This window comes from Canis lupus, chromosome 34, assembly GCF_011100685.1.
Source record: "Canis lupus familiaris isolate Mischka breed German Shepherd chromosome 34, alternate assembly UU_Cfam_GSD_1.0, whole genome shotgun sequence".
Classification (NCBI taxonomy): Eukaryota; Metazoa; Chordata; class Mammalia; order Carnivora; family Canidae; genus Canis; species Canis lupus.
Genome location: NC_049255.1, coordinates 3,965,564 through 3,979,567, shown reverse-complemented (window position 1 = coordinate 3,979,567; position 14,004 = coordinate 3,965,564). Strand labels below are relative to the sequence as shown.

The following is a 14,004-nucleotide window of genomic DNA, read 5'->3' as shown; positions in this document are numbered from 1 at the left end:
GAGGGGCAAATGTAGGTGTGTTTGTTTTATTTATTTTTTAAAAGATTGTATTTATTTATTTATTTATTTATTTATTTATTTATTTATTTATTCATGAGAGAGAGAAAGAGAGAGAGAGGCAGAGACACAGGCAGAGGGAGAAGCAGGCTCCATGCCAGGAGCCCGATGTGGGACTCGATCCCAGAACTCCAGGATTGCGCCCTGGGCCAATGGCAGGCGCTAAACTGCTGAGCCACCCAGGGATCCCTTTTTTTTTTTTTTTAAGATTTTATTTATTTATTCATGATAGACACACAGAGAGAAAAAGAGGCAGAGACACAGGCAGAGGGAGAGGCGTGTTTGTTTTAAAAGCCAGTCGTATTCATTTATTGCCACAAGTGCTGTCTAAACACAAAGCTGAATAGGCCAGAACGATGAAGGCAATGTCCCCCCACAGGCGTCAAGCTGCTCGTTCTGTAAGATGTCCGAGCTGCAGGAAGGAGTCTGTCTGTGGACTGTTACCCATTTCCTTTCCTTTCCCTCCTCACAAAAGTAACAGGGCCCCCCAAGTGAAAGAGCCTCCTCTGCAGGACCAGCTCTCGTCCCTATAGCCCCAGAGGGGCTCCCCATCTGACTATTTCCAGCCTCTCTCCTAAGTGGCTATACTTGGGTCATCCGGAGTTTTTAAGACAGGCCCATTTAGCAGTCCACCCGACATCCATCCCGACCCTCTGCCTTGGTAGCAAAGAACCACCATTCAACCCAGATAAATACATTCCTCTTGCAGCCAGAGGCCCACTGAATGAAAACAGAAGTCATCCGGCGTCTGTAAAATCTCTAGCTTTCCTGACGAAAGGCACAGACATGGCCACAGCCTGCCCTCGTCTCCCTTCTTGCTGTCTTGAAGGTACACATGATGTCTGGGGCTGCAGCAGCCCTTTTGAAACCAAGAGGAAACAAGATTGAGGATGAAAAGGCAACTTGATGAGCCTGGGTCCCTGGTGCCATCGCTCAGCGGTGACAGTGAGGCCAGCAAGCTCAGACTTCTGGGCTTCCTAGCCTACAGGAACCACAAGGCCATTTGCTATGGCAGCCGGACTCTCTGCTCCCAGCAGCAGATGCAGGCTGACCTAACACATCAGCCGCCCCTGTGCGCATCAAACACATGACCTGCACAGCTGTGCGGCAGGCGGGCAGGCAGGCAGGGTGGGACACTGAGGCCGATCGTTCTTGTCTTGACAGAATCTTGGAATCAATAGTTGTAACATAATTTTTAGAGTCTTATGTAAAGTGCACGAAAGCAATTGTATATTAATAGTTTGAATCTGCAAATGACTCATGTGTTTGAGAGGCCATAATCTTTAGTGGGTGGCAGGGGAGGGGATCAGATGCTGGTAAGACCCCTGCTCCGGGGAGACGAGAAAGGAGCCTGTGCTAAGCACACACCTGCTCCGCGCCCACGCTGTGCCAGAGGCTCCACCTACATCACGGCGCCGAGTTCCCACACCCTCTTAGACGAAGAGGTCTTACTCTCTCTCTTTCATGCATTTTGAACACGAGTCTCAGAGAGGCTAAGTATTTTGCTCCAAGTCACACAGCTGGTAGAGCAGACCTCAAGCACGCCCGACGCATGAGTAGACTTGAGTCACACTTTCTTGATAGAAATCTATCCGAAAAGAGCCCAGTCCCCACCTGAGAAGCATACTGTTTCCTTGGAGGGGGGAGATGGGAGCAAAATTCATAACTTTAGAGGTTCCTGATTTCCTCCTCCGATGCATTAGCTGAAGGAAATTGCTGGGTTGCTCTCTGGAATATTTAGGGAGAATGTGAGTTAGAAATTGCTGAAAGAGACATTAATAGATGCGAAGTTTCTGTCATGATTAAACCAATGCAGTGTTCATAAGAAACAGACTGAAGAGCCCATCTGTTTAATTCTCCTCTCTTCTTACGAGGACACAGCAGAACCGTGATGGAGTTCCGGGGGGACAGCTCGTGCAGCCCCCCTCCTGCCACCTGTGTGAAAAGAGAGCTCAGGGTCCGTGTCTCACATATTGTAGGCAAATATCCTGTGCCCACACAGTCTGTTCAATTAGCCTCATTCCTACCCAAAAAAGTCCTGAATGCAGTACTGCAACCAAGCGAGCGGATCGAGGGTGTCTGTAGGACAGTTAGCGCACAGTTAGGCGACAGCACGTCTACGCTGATGTCGTCTGATGTCACCCTCCCAGATGGCATGCTCGGAGGAAGGGGGTGGAGATTACCTCGCTCCACGTCATAGGCTGAATTGTGTCCTCTCCTCCTGCCTCAATTCATGTGTAGAAATCCTGAGTCCCAGTACCTCTAACGGACTTTCCTTGGAAACAGAGTTGCTGCAGATGTACTTAGTTAAGATGACTTCATGAGGGCAGCCCCTGGCCCCTAAGAGGTGTCCTTCAGAAAGGGAAAATTTGGACACAGACACATGCACAGGGAGTTGGGCACACAAAGATGAGGATAGGGGTTAGGGTGAAGAGCCCACGAGCCATGGAACGTCAAAGATTTCCAGCATGCCCCCAGCAGCAGGGGAGAGGCACGCACCCCAGTGGGGTGCATGCCTATGTGCACATGCGAGCATATACAAGTATGTGTGTGTCTATATGACAGTGTGTGTGTGATGGTGTACACATAGGTGCGAGTAGACATATGCATAGGTGTGTCTTGTGATTGTGTAGGTGCAAGTAGTAGATGTATGTATATGGGTCTGTGTGTGTGTACACGTAGGTGCGAGTAGACATATGTATATGTTTGTGTGTATGTGATTATGTATACGTAGGTGCGAGTATACGTTTGCATATGTGTGTATACTTGTGAGTATGGATATGAGTATGTGGGACCGTGTGAGTGTAGGTAAGTGTATAAATGTGTATGTGTGCATATGCTGCGTGGATGTGTATTTAGCAGATGAGAATGGTATGTGAGTGTGCCTATATTTGTGACTGTTTGTGAATGTGTGTTGGCATGTTTATGTTTGTGTGCATTTGTGTGCACATGTTAGTGAGTGAGTGATGAGCATGTGGGAGAGAATGAGTGTTGTGTGCTTGCTTGTGAATATGTTCACATGGGTGATGGTATGGGTGGGAGTGTGTGTGGGAACCAGTCGTGCGGGAGATGTCACAATAAATGTCAGAGGTTTTGTCGCCTGTCACTCTCCTAGCAGAGCCTGAATTTACCACTGGAGAGAAGACCACTGAAAGGTCCCTGGCTGCTCCGAGAGAGGGTTTGGGTCTCACAGGAGCCCAGTGATTCGGAGCCCTCCCCTCCTGATCCCTGGCACCTGTAGATGAGGGGGGTCCTTGGGAACGGATCCCCGGATGTGCACCGCAAGGAAGAGGCTGGTTGGGGCATTTTTACGGGATAGAAACACCGGGAACACGTCACTGTTCCACACGGGGGATCGTTTAATAACTCACCATACGCGCACATAACGGCCTATCATGCAGCCATCGCGAATCAAATTCTCAACTTTTTAATGCCTATGAAAGTTGCTGTGATGGTGGAGAACACCAGGGTTCAAGCTGCAGCTGTAGTGTCTTGAGACTCGGGAGCCTGGCATACTTTCTGGGTTCACATCGGGGTTCAAAGTCAAGGTTGCCATTTGCCAGCTGTGTGACCTTGAGCAGGTAGCTAGATTCTCTCTCCTCATCTTGGTTTCTTCATGTATAAAAGGGGAACGACAAGAGTGCCCACCCCTAGGCAGGGTGTGATAGTAAAGGGTCTCCTGATACAAGGCACCCCCCCCAGTTTGTGGCGTTGCTGACTTATTCGGGAATAGATACAAATTGTCCCCACTATGCAAAAGTAGAGTGTTCCTATGAAAACATCTGTAAGCCAAAATGCAAAACAAGGGAGTAATTACCATTAATTGATGTGAAATTTTTTGAGCCACCCCAGACCCCCCTGAAAATAACCTCTCTTAGGCTTTTCTGATACCTTAGGGCACACTGCTAACAGATGCACCAAGTACATGGAGATAAAGTCCAGATGCTCCAGACACAGCTCAAAGCTCTGGAGGCTGGGACACTGAGCCTGGTTCCAGCGGGAGGAGCCGGATGGGGCCACTGTCCCTGCCCCAGTGACGCTGCTTCGTACCCTGGCTCATCTCTGCGGTGAAACCAATGCTGGACGCTCTTGCTGCTTTTCACCTTCTCTCCTGAAGGTAAAAATCCTCTTTAGATTTCTTTTTTTTTTTTAAAGATTTAATTTTTCATTCATGAGAGACAGAGAGATAGAGAGGCAGAGGGAGAAGCAGGCTCCATACAGGAAGCCCGTTGTGGGACTCCAACCCAGGACCCCAGGATCACGCCCTGGGCTGAAGGCAGGCGCTAAACCGCTGAGCCACCCAGGGATCCCTCCTCTTTAGATTTATTTCAGTTAGTGAAAACAGGTATGAATGTAGGCCATCATTCGTAAAAGCATAAAAGCAAAGTGAGTTTTTTTGTTTTTGTTTTTGTTTTTGTTTTTGTTTTTGAGAGTGAGAGCATGAACAGGCGTAGGGGAAGGGGAAGAAGGAGACTCCCTGCCGAGCAGGACGTGGGGCTCGATCCTGGGACTCCAGGATCATGACCTGAACTGAAGGCAGATGCTCAAGACAGACGCTTGACCAACTGAGCCACCCAGGGGCCCCTTACTTGGCAGGGGAGACACCATGACCGTGAAGTGAGGTCTTTCACAACACAAATTTTCAAAAAGTGGGAGGACCTGTGCTCCCAGCATGGCCGATTTCAAGCTCTGGATGGTTTAACAACCGATACACAAAATTCTTGAGGACTTAACTGTCACCCTCACAAGCCAGTTGAGGTGAAGAGGGGTTGGCTCCAGCAAGCCACTGCCAGGGTTATTGTGGGGAAGAAATGAATATATGTATTAAACACTGGGAGCAACCAGTAGCACAAAAGACAAATGTCAACCATCACTGCCAACCTACTATATTTTGAAATACAGGACAAAATAAGTCAGTAGAAAGAGGAATGCATGTGCAGGTGACACTGTGTGATGCATCCAGGTACATCTGTACCTGGAAATACATCTGAGGTTCAAAAAATAATTTTTAAATATATATGTGGCTAAAATGAAGTTCACCAACATGCCAAGTGGTGGGACTATGGGCAATAGGCGTAGGTTTGAGGATTTGCCCAAGGTTGGCACAATTAGCACACGAATGTACTAATTTGTTTTAATTTAAAGGTGGGAGGAGTGCTGAAGGTGAAAACACCATCTCTTGGAAGAAGGCTGAGGAAACTCAGCCAGAGGGGAGGGCCTGTGGAGGGTTGCCTAGGTGGAGGGGTCTCCTAGCTGCTGAGGTCCTGGACCTTGTCACCTCCCAGTAAGTGGCTCGTGACACCTGCATTCCTTCGGATCCAAAAGGTTGATGTTCTCTGGGCACATCTGGCTTAGATACAGAGAGAGAAAACCAGCCACCTTTCGTCTGGGGCTGTGGGCATCACTGTTGCGTGTGTCAGGTTGAAGAGTGCCCCTTGCCCCCGCCCCCCGCCTTGCCCGAGTCAGGTCCACCTGGAACCCTGGAATGAAACCTCATTCGGAAATAGTCTTTGGAGATGGAATTAAGATGAGATCATTCAAGGTCCTGCTGGAGCAAGATGGGCCCCTAAACCAAGGTGACCAAGGTCTTTATGAGAAAGAAGATGGCCATGCGATGTCGGCCATAGAGATTGGGGTAATGCAGCTACAAGCCAAGGAACCCCAAGAATTGCTGGCAGCCACTAGTGCCTGGGAGAGACGCAGGCAACAGATTGTTTCCTAGAGGCCCCAGATAGGATCAGGCCTGCCGACACCCTCGTTTTGGACTTCTGGCCTCCAGAACTAACAGAACTTCCCTTTTTTTAGGTGAGCCAGTTTGTGGCCCTTGGTTACAGGGCCCCCCCCCAAATGAACACACTGGGCGGAGCCAAGAAAGGTCCCCAGCTGGGTGGCTCCTCCTCGGCCAGCAGGCCAGCACTCAGAGTGGTGTCGGGGAGCAGCAGCCCCAGCTCAAGGCTGCCCTCAAAGGGGCAAAACAGTGTCAGGAACGTGCGGGAGCCCGGACAGCTTTCTGGGAACGTTTCCCCTTTCTTCACGTTTGTGATTTGTGTGAGAAAGGAATCCTCCCTCAGCGAAGGGACAGGGTGCGAGATCAGAGGTGAAAGAGGAAAAAAAACAAAAACAAAAGAAAACAAAAAAAGAGGTAAAAGAGGATGGCTGAGTGGGAGAAGTAGCTGCTGGCTCAGCAGGTGGCACCCGGGGTGGGGGTGGGGGGCAGGAGGAAGAGGCCAAGGCTGCCGGTGGGGGGGTGGCAGTGTCACTCCCCGGCTGGCGACCGCTTGCCTCTCCCCGGCTCACCAGCAGCCCCCAAGCTCCTGCCACCACCCCAGGCCCTTCCCCCAGCTCAGCAGGGATGATCCGAGCACCAAGCACCCCCGGAAAGTCCTAGCCCAGCAGCTTAATAGTCACTTCAGAACTAGACCGGTGGCAGATTAAGGGTTGCTAATTTGGAACCAGGGACTGATGGTCTATAAAAAGCAGAGGCTTTGGGATCTGTTTAGTTTTTTATAAAAGTAAGCCATTTTAGAAACTCTTCCTACACAAAAATGATGAAGTCAGAGGAATTAGTCTGCTTTCCTCACTAGTTTCTTCTTTTGTGCGTCCTCCTTTCCAGCTTCCTATCCAAGCCCCCTGCACGCCCCCCCATACCCCTGTCCTGAGCTTGGGGTGCAGAGGGGACTGCAGAGACCGGTCCAGGCCCCTCAAAACGGGGTCAGCACCTTTCAGGAGACGCGCCCGTCCTTCTAGGCATCAAGGCACAAGGCACAAAGGGCAAGACTGCAGGAGGGGACCACCTGGTGGTTCTGGGGTGGGGGGCCCAGCGCTCCTGCAGTGGAGGGCAGCTGGTGACAGAGGCAGCGCCTGGGAGGGACTCAGGATGGCCCTGCCTTCGGGTGACTCTGCATTTCAGAAAAGCACTCATTCATTCAGGGGAGTGAGTCAGGAAGGCCTTTCTGGGACCCCTCAGATTACACTGGAAATTACCCTGAATCCTTGCCAGGGACGCACATACCCAGAATCTGTCCTGCCTGCTGCCGGGGGCCCGGCCTGGGCCACCTCGCTTCCCTTACTCTGCACGCAGACCGGAGCCCGGAGTGTTGGAACTGGCTGGGAAGAGGGACTTCTAGTCTCTTATCTTCCTCCAACAGAGAGCGAGTCAGCAAGAGAGTAACTTTGAAACGCAGCTCTATGAACGCACACGCACACGCACACGCACGCACATGCACACACACACATCCTGAAGGGAACGTCTCCAGAAAGCAAATTATGTAGAAGCTGGGAGCCTTGAGTGAACCGATTTCAGCTCTTCTCTGGTGGCAGAAAATATGTAAAGTCATTGTTTTTCTTTTTGTTTTTGAGATTTGCCCCAAACCTGTTCTTCTGGTCCATCCGAAGCCACTCAGGGCATAAGCCTCGCTGCTCCATCCCCCACCCCCAAAGCTCCCTGGCTGGGAAGAGGCCCCCATCTTCTCAGTGGCAAACTCCAGACCGTTCATTTGGAGGCACAACATCTGCTGTGCAGCTATCGAGAGAAATTCTGAAAAGCCCCCAGGGCAGAGCGAAACAGAGACAGAGGTTGGGAAGCAGGGGCACAGGGTGCCCCCGGACCCTGAAATGATTAAGCCTCCCCATCCTCATGGGAAGCAGAGGCTTTGCTCACAGATCAGATGTGATGCAGCAGAGCCTTGGGACGGCTCTGCCCCGGCCAGGGGACACGTGAGGCCACCCCGCTCCTTGGGACACTGGCCTGGAAAGGTCCCCATCACAGGGTGGGGACAGAAGGCCACAGAACCGCAATGCAGGACCAGGAGGATGCTTCCTTCTGCTCCTCTCAGGGGACAAAGAGGTGTCGGGCTACCCAGAGGCGAAGCCAGGGCTCACCCCATTGTTGTGCGCAGGTGTTCCCGTCTCAGAAAAGGTGCCAGCCCTGCAACAGTCAACCCTCTGCCTTGGACTCTTCTCTTTCTAAAGCCGGTTCACTGAAGTACAACATCGTGTCTACTTTATATGGTGTAATTTTTTTTTAAGATTTTATTTATTTATTCATGAGAGACACACAGAGGCAGAGACATAGGCAGGGGGAGAAGCAGGCTCCCTGCGGGGAGCCTGATGTGGGACTTGATCCCAGGACCCCGGGGTCATGCCCTGAGCCCAAGGCAGGCGCCAAACTGCTGAGCCACCCAGGGATCCCTGTACAGTGTAATTTATAGGATTATATAATACCATAGTAGAGCATTGCACATAGTGCAATAATTATATAGTATCGTTTATGTATTTATATACAGTATAATTTAGAAATTATATAATACACATTTAAATATAGTAGAATAATCATATACTATAAAACAACTGGTAGTGTTGTATGATTTATATCATACACGGGTCTATGATCTTTGTCAGATGTATAACCACCACTATAATCAAGACACAGAACAGACCCAGCACCTCCGAAGCCCCCTGAATAACTACGCCCCTTTGGAGGAGGTCTTCTCCCCGCCAACCCCAGGCCCTTTCGACTCCATCTGTCTTCTGCTCCAGCCCGGAGGCCTCCTGAGCCCGGCTGCTCTCAGAGCGTTGCCCACCCCGAGGCCCTGGGGCCTGTGCAGCTTTCTCATTGACCCCACCCATCCCGTAGTTTCCGTAGTGTTATTTTCAAGTTTAAAAATTTTCTTAATATCCCAAATTTTATTTTATTTTTACTTTCCAGGCTTTAAGGAAAGGAAAGTCTGCCATAATGTTTGCAAATATAGTTCTTAGCTTATCTCGTCTTCAATTGGAAGAACTGCCTGGTTTGACAATTAGTCACAACCTGGTAAGGATCTTAAATAATTTTTGATTCATGTCAGCCTACTGAAGTGTGTTTTGCAGGACTTACCCGTGACCGGTATACTGGTATTATTCAACAAACAAACAAAAAAAGTCCCTGAAACATGAAATTCCCTTCCAAACTTAGATCAGGTCTCACTAAGTAAAATTCCTGAAATGTCTACTGTCTCCTCATCTGGAACATGACCTGTCCAGCTTGAATAGGACCTAGAACCGTCAATGTGACCAAGCAGGCCCCTGTCCCCCTGGAAAAGGCCCCTCAGCCAGTGGGGATGGTGGCATCCAGAAGGAAGAGGTCTCATTACCGCTCATGAAGGACATCACGTGTCAGCCCAAGCTAAGCAAAAGGCACACAGTACCTCTATCCCTGTCTCCTTGGTCTTTTTAAAGCAACCGTGTATGTGATGTAGCCAGTCTGTGGGGCCTGCTCAACTCACAGGCTCCATGGGTGCAGGGTGGTGGGGCTGCAGCCCAGGATGATGCAGGGAGGCAAACCGCTTCTGGACAGGATTCCAGGTCCTGGGCACTGCAGGCCACGTCCCTGCTGCCCTCAGCCTGGGGGATGGTCGGCCGCGGGGTGAACCCGAATCTGTCCTCTCAGAGAAGGCCCCTCCCAGGCTCTCCCAGAGGTCTGGAAGCCAGTGGGGCACACGGAGGCAGAGGCTGGGGTCCTGGGGGCTGCTCTTGGTGAGGACTCACACTTCCCGGGGACTGTAGTACCTGCCCCCAGCTCCCCTGCCCAGCTACAGGACAGCCGTCCTAGGTACCCTACCATCATTTGCAGGAAAGCTTGGGCCACTGAGCTCAGCCTCTTCTGCCCCCTTCACGCCCGTGCTGGGCCCTAAGCTGGGCTGAGAGGATAGTGTGGGTGCCAAAGCCTAGAAGGAGAAAATACCAGGTGGAAGGAATGTGTTCAGATGCCTGTGACTCAGGATGTTTGGCTGGAGCAGCAACAGGGAGAGAGGGGAGGGGAGGAGAAAGAAAAGAAGAGGAGGGGAGGGGAGCGGGCCCAGCAAGGGGAAGCCAGTGCTGTGAGCTGGGCTAAGTTGGAGAGAACTCTGGGGTCCAGCTGAAGAGCTGAGATGGTGCCTTACATCAGTCTCTATTTCTGACCCTTCCTTTTATTCTTCATTATGCTCCATCATTCAAGAGGAAGAAGGATTCAGGGGAAGAGCCCAAACACTAGAAGTCCAGCCCAGAGGGGCTCAGGCCAGGTGATGGCCGTGAGAACATTCCAGAAGGAGTGTCACAGAGCAGAAAGCACTGGCTGACCTGTGGCCTTGCAGAGAACATCCTAGGGGAGAGGTGCTCATCTGTGCGCCCAAGTGCGTGCGTGAATGTATGTGTGTGAGAACATGGAGGGGCCATGTGTGCGGACACCACGGACAGCCCCTTGTCAGGGTTAGGAGCTCTGCTATTCCCACCTCCACCTGGGAGAGAGCTTCCAGGCAGCTCTCCCATGAGGGAGCAGGTGGCGGGCACACTGAGCCACCACCACACCCGCAGTTAAGCCCTGCTTCTAAGCCCAGAATAAATCACTTGGTAGAAGAACATGCTGTGCAAGGTAGAAAGGAATAGAAAGTCCCCACGCCTCCCACGCCTGTGGGACTTCTGGCAGGGAAGGGGGATGATGGAAGGCTGAGGCAGAGGCACAAACCACAACTGCACTGCCTGTTATCTAATTACTTATTACTTTTTATGCGGTGCCACTTCCCAGGAGTCGCTGTAAACATTAGCTTTGGGTCACTCTCTGTTCCCTTTCCCCTTACACCTAGGGACACAGACGACAACTCATTTAAGGACAGACCACAACCAGTCCAGAGAAGGAGGCTGTTGATGATTAGCTTAAGGTGATTTTGAGGAAGCGTTGTCTGGGGAAGCAGGTTGAACCGAGTTACCTTTTGCACTGGGAAGTTGAGTGAGGACATGAGTGGAGTCGAAGCATTTCCAGGCAGGTCCTCATCGTGTCCCATCATGCTGGTTGGAGGTCACCATCTCGATTTCTCTACACCATTCTGAAACCTGACTGACCAGGTTTCAGCTGCAAATTAGGCAAGCCTTGTTTCATGTCCTTGGGTTGACATGGAAACGCTGCTGGGCATGCACAGCCCCTTCTGGGGGAACTTCCCCCCTCCCAGGCCCTGCAGGCCACCTTCTGGGCCTCAGCTGAGCTGGCCAGGGATGGGTGGACTGCCGGCTCAAGAGAAATCCACATGGCAGCCTACAAGATGGACTGGTACAGAGCATCTTGCCCAATAAGGAAAGGACTGGGCCCATCGGCTTCCTGGTTTCTAGAATTCATCAAAAAGGAGCAAAGGGTAAAGCTGAAGTCATCTTCTGTAGGTGGAGCAGAGGCCATGGGCAGTCATGAGCTCATCAGAGTTCTGTGAGTGGAAAAATAAGATGAGTCCGGGAAAGGATGTGGGGTCTCAAGTAAGGAAGCCAGTGCTGCGGACGGCCATACAAAGACCAGATCGTGGTGGCCTCCACGGTCCAGGTCACCTCGCCTCGGACCTTTGGGACATACACTCCCAGTGCTGCCAAAGCCTGGCCCACACACGTCATGGCTTGGACCTTCCGGAGATTCTGGATCCTGTTACCTTTGTGACAATAAACTCCATCCCCTAACTTGAGGGACCGGGAGAGCCTCTGCTTCTTGAAGGAGAAAGAAAACCCATGTAACTGCATCAGGCTCTGCCACGCAGGATCTTAAAATTCTTAACAGGGGGCACCTGACTGACTCAGTTGGTCAAGCATCTGACTTTGGTTCAGGTCATGATCTTGGACATCCTGGGGTCGAGTTGTGGGGCTGAGCCCTGTGTTGGGCTCCACGCTCATCAGGGAGCCTGCTTCTCCCTCCTCATCTGCTCCTCCCCCTGCTCCTGCTCTCTCGCACACACACTCTCTCTCTCATGTAAATAAATAAAATCTTAATAAATAAATAAATAAATAAATAAATAAATAAATAAAATTCATAATGGCACAGGGCCATGATCAGAGCCTCAGGGCCCGGCCACTCCTGTGGGTGGGTGATTCCCAGCCAGGCCACCCTCTGCTCCGCAGACCTTGCCCTCCCTTGCCTACCAGCATCCCAGGAGCCATTCTATTGACTATCAGGTGAAATCCATTTCTGTTCCAAGTCTGTAAAAATTGATCACATGGCCACTGTGTGCAGAGCGGTGCAGGGAGGCCATGGAGGATGCATGGGTGGTAGAGATACGATGCCAACCTTCCATCAGGAGAAGCACGTGAAGGAGGCAGCAGGGGATGATGGTGACCAGGAGTCTCTGAGGTTGTGTTAGTGACCACTGGCACATCATCTCTGGCAGGTCTCTGATCTGTTACTCTGGAAATAGACCCAATAAAACCCATCAGTGCACATCGGAAGTAGGGGAAGGGTAACATTACATTGAAAATAAACCTGGCCAATGCCATCTTGGCCAAATAGTCAGGGCAACACCAGCAGTGATAAGTCCTGGTGATAATGTGAACCCTTCATAGGTGAGTGATGGAATTTACTTCTATGGCCTTTCTCCCAAAACCCATCATCTTCATCTATTCATGAGAAAAACACCAGGCAAATTCTGATGGAAAAGCATTCTAGAACATTCCTGACAGAACTCAGAACTGTCAAGGTCATCAAAAACAAGGTAAGTCTGAGAAACTGTCACAGCCAAGAGGAGCCTAAGGAGACATGACAACTAGATGCTATGTGGAATCCTGGATGGGACCCTGTGACAGAAAATGAATATTTGGTGAAAACTAAAGAAATCTGAATAATCTATAGATTTCAGTTAATAATAATGTATCAATACTGCTTCATTATTTATAGCAAATGTACCGCACTAATGATTGCTATTACTAATAGGGGAAGCTCAGAGCAGGGCATATAGGAACTCTCTGTACTACCCCACTTAATATTCTGTACATTAAAAACTGTTCTAAAAACATAACATTTCTTTAAAAAACACCACCACCACACCTGCGGCATGAGATTTGGGATGGCCAGCCTGAGAGCCAGAATCTCTAGTCTCCATTCTGGGGAGCCATTCAATATCTTTTACTAAGGCCATTTTCTGCTAAGTTAGCTGCAGTGCGAAATCTGTAGTTTACAACTAAAAGCCTAGACCAGTCCATGCGTACCCGTATTTACATACAACATTGAAAAAAAGAGCAAGCTGCAAGAGATCTGGTGTCATCTTCCATTTTGGGTAAAATCGTTTTAGAAAGGCAGGATAATGTGTATGAAGTATCTGGGGACAGAATCGGGGCTAATGAGATAATATTTTCAAAATGCTCTGAGATCCCTGGAGCTACGGAAAGGAAAGGAACACATATTATCATCATTAGAAAAAACATGCTTTGAAATTTTGGCAGAAAGGTGGATATAAGTGGAAATCAGTTCAATTACTCTTGCCTTTCAAAATAGACAAGTTCTATAGAAGTTGAAGTGATTTTTTTTTAATAAATAAAATTCCTCCTTCCTTCCTATGTCAAACATTACTTTCTATGATCTTTCAATTATTTTTGGTTGGGCTCCTTTTGACAATACACCCAAGCAGCTTTAGTTTCTCTGCTTTCAGATTCTCTGGCAGGGTATTCTCATACTTCAAAATCTATCCCCATTTTGAGAAAAAAACAAGACAAAACCTACAGACTAAACCATACCCTTTCCTTTAATGTTATTTGAAATTTCAAAACAAATAACATGATTGAAACCAAATCATTACAATGGTAACAACAGCAGAAAATAATTTTTTCTTTAAGGATACATTTAAAAATATCATCAGCTCACAGAAACATTGAGTGAGCTTGGGGTTTGTATTTATCCCTCTTAAAGAGGAGATTGGAGCTGGTCACCACGCCTCAACATCAGCCTGTTGTGCTATGGTTCTCAAAGTCTGAGGTGAGGTGTAATCAAGAATCTGTGGGTAACTATAAGAATGCCTTCTCCCTCAGTTTGAGGAGAGATATTTTACCTAGAAAATCTCCAAGGTGATTTTATCAATTAAGACCCTGTTGTGATTTGCAGGGATCCTGGTGGCCCAATGCTCCCATTGCACTTGGGCCACCTTTTAACCCAAGCTAGTGTTTTGGGGTTTTGTTTTTTGTTTTAAATCT

General features: G+C 49.5%; 1 long non-coding RNA gene across 1 annotated transcript; it reads right to left on the bottom strand.

Moving 5' to 3' along the window:
• Positions 1-344: 344 nt before the first annotated feature.
• Positions 345-7,207, bottom strand: LOC102155183. Its single transcript, XR_005383488.1, has 3 exons — positions 7,070-7,207; positions 3,949-4,168; positions 345-3,839 (listed from the first exon to the last, which is right to left on the bottom strand). It is a non-coding gene; the product is annotated as an uncharacterized LOC102155183 (long non-coding RNA).
• Between the last annotated feature and the right edge of the window lie 6,797 nt (positions 7,208-14,004).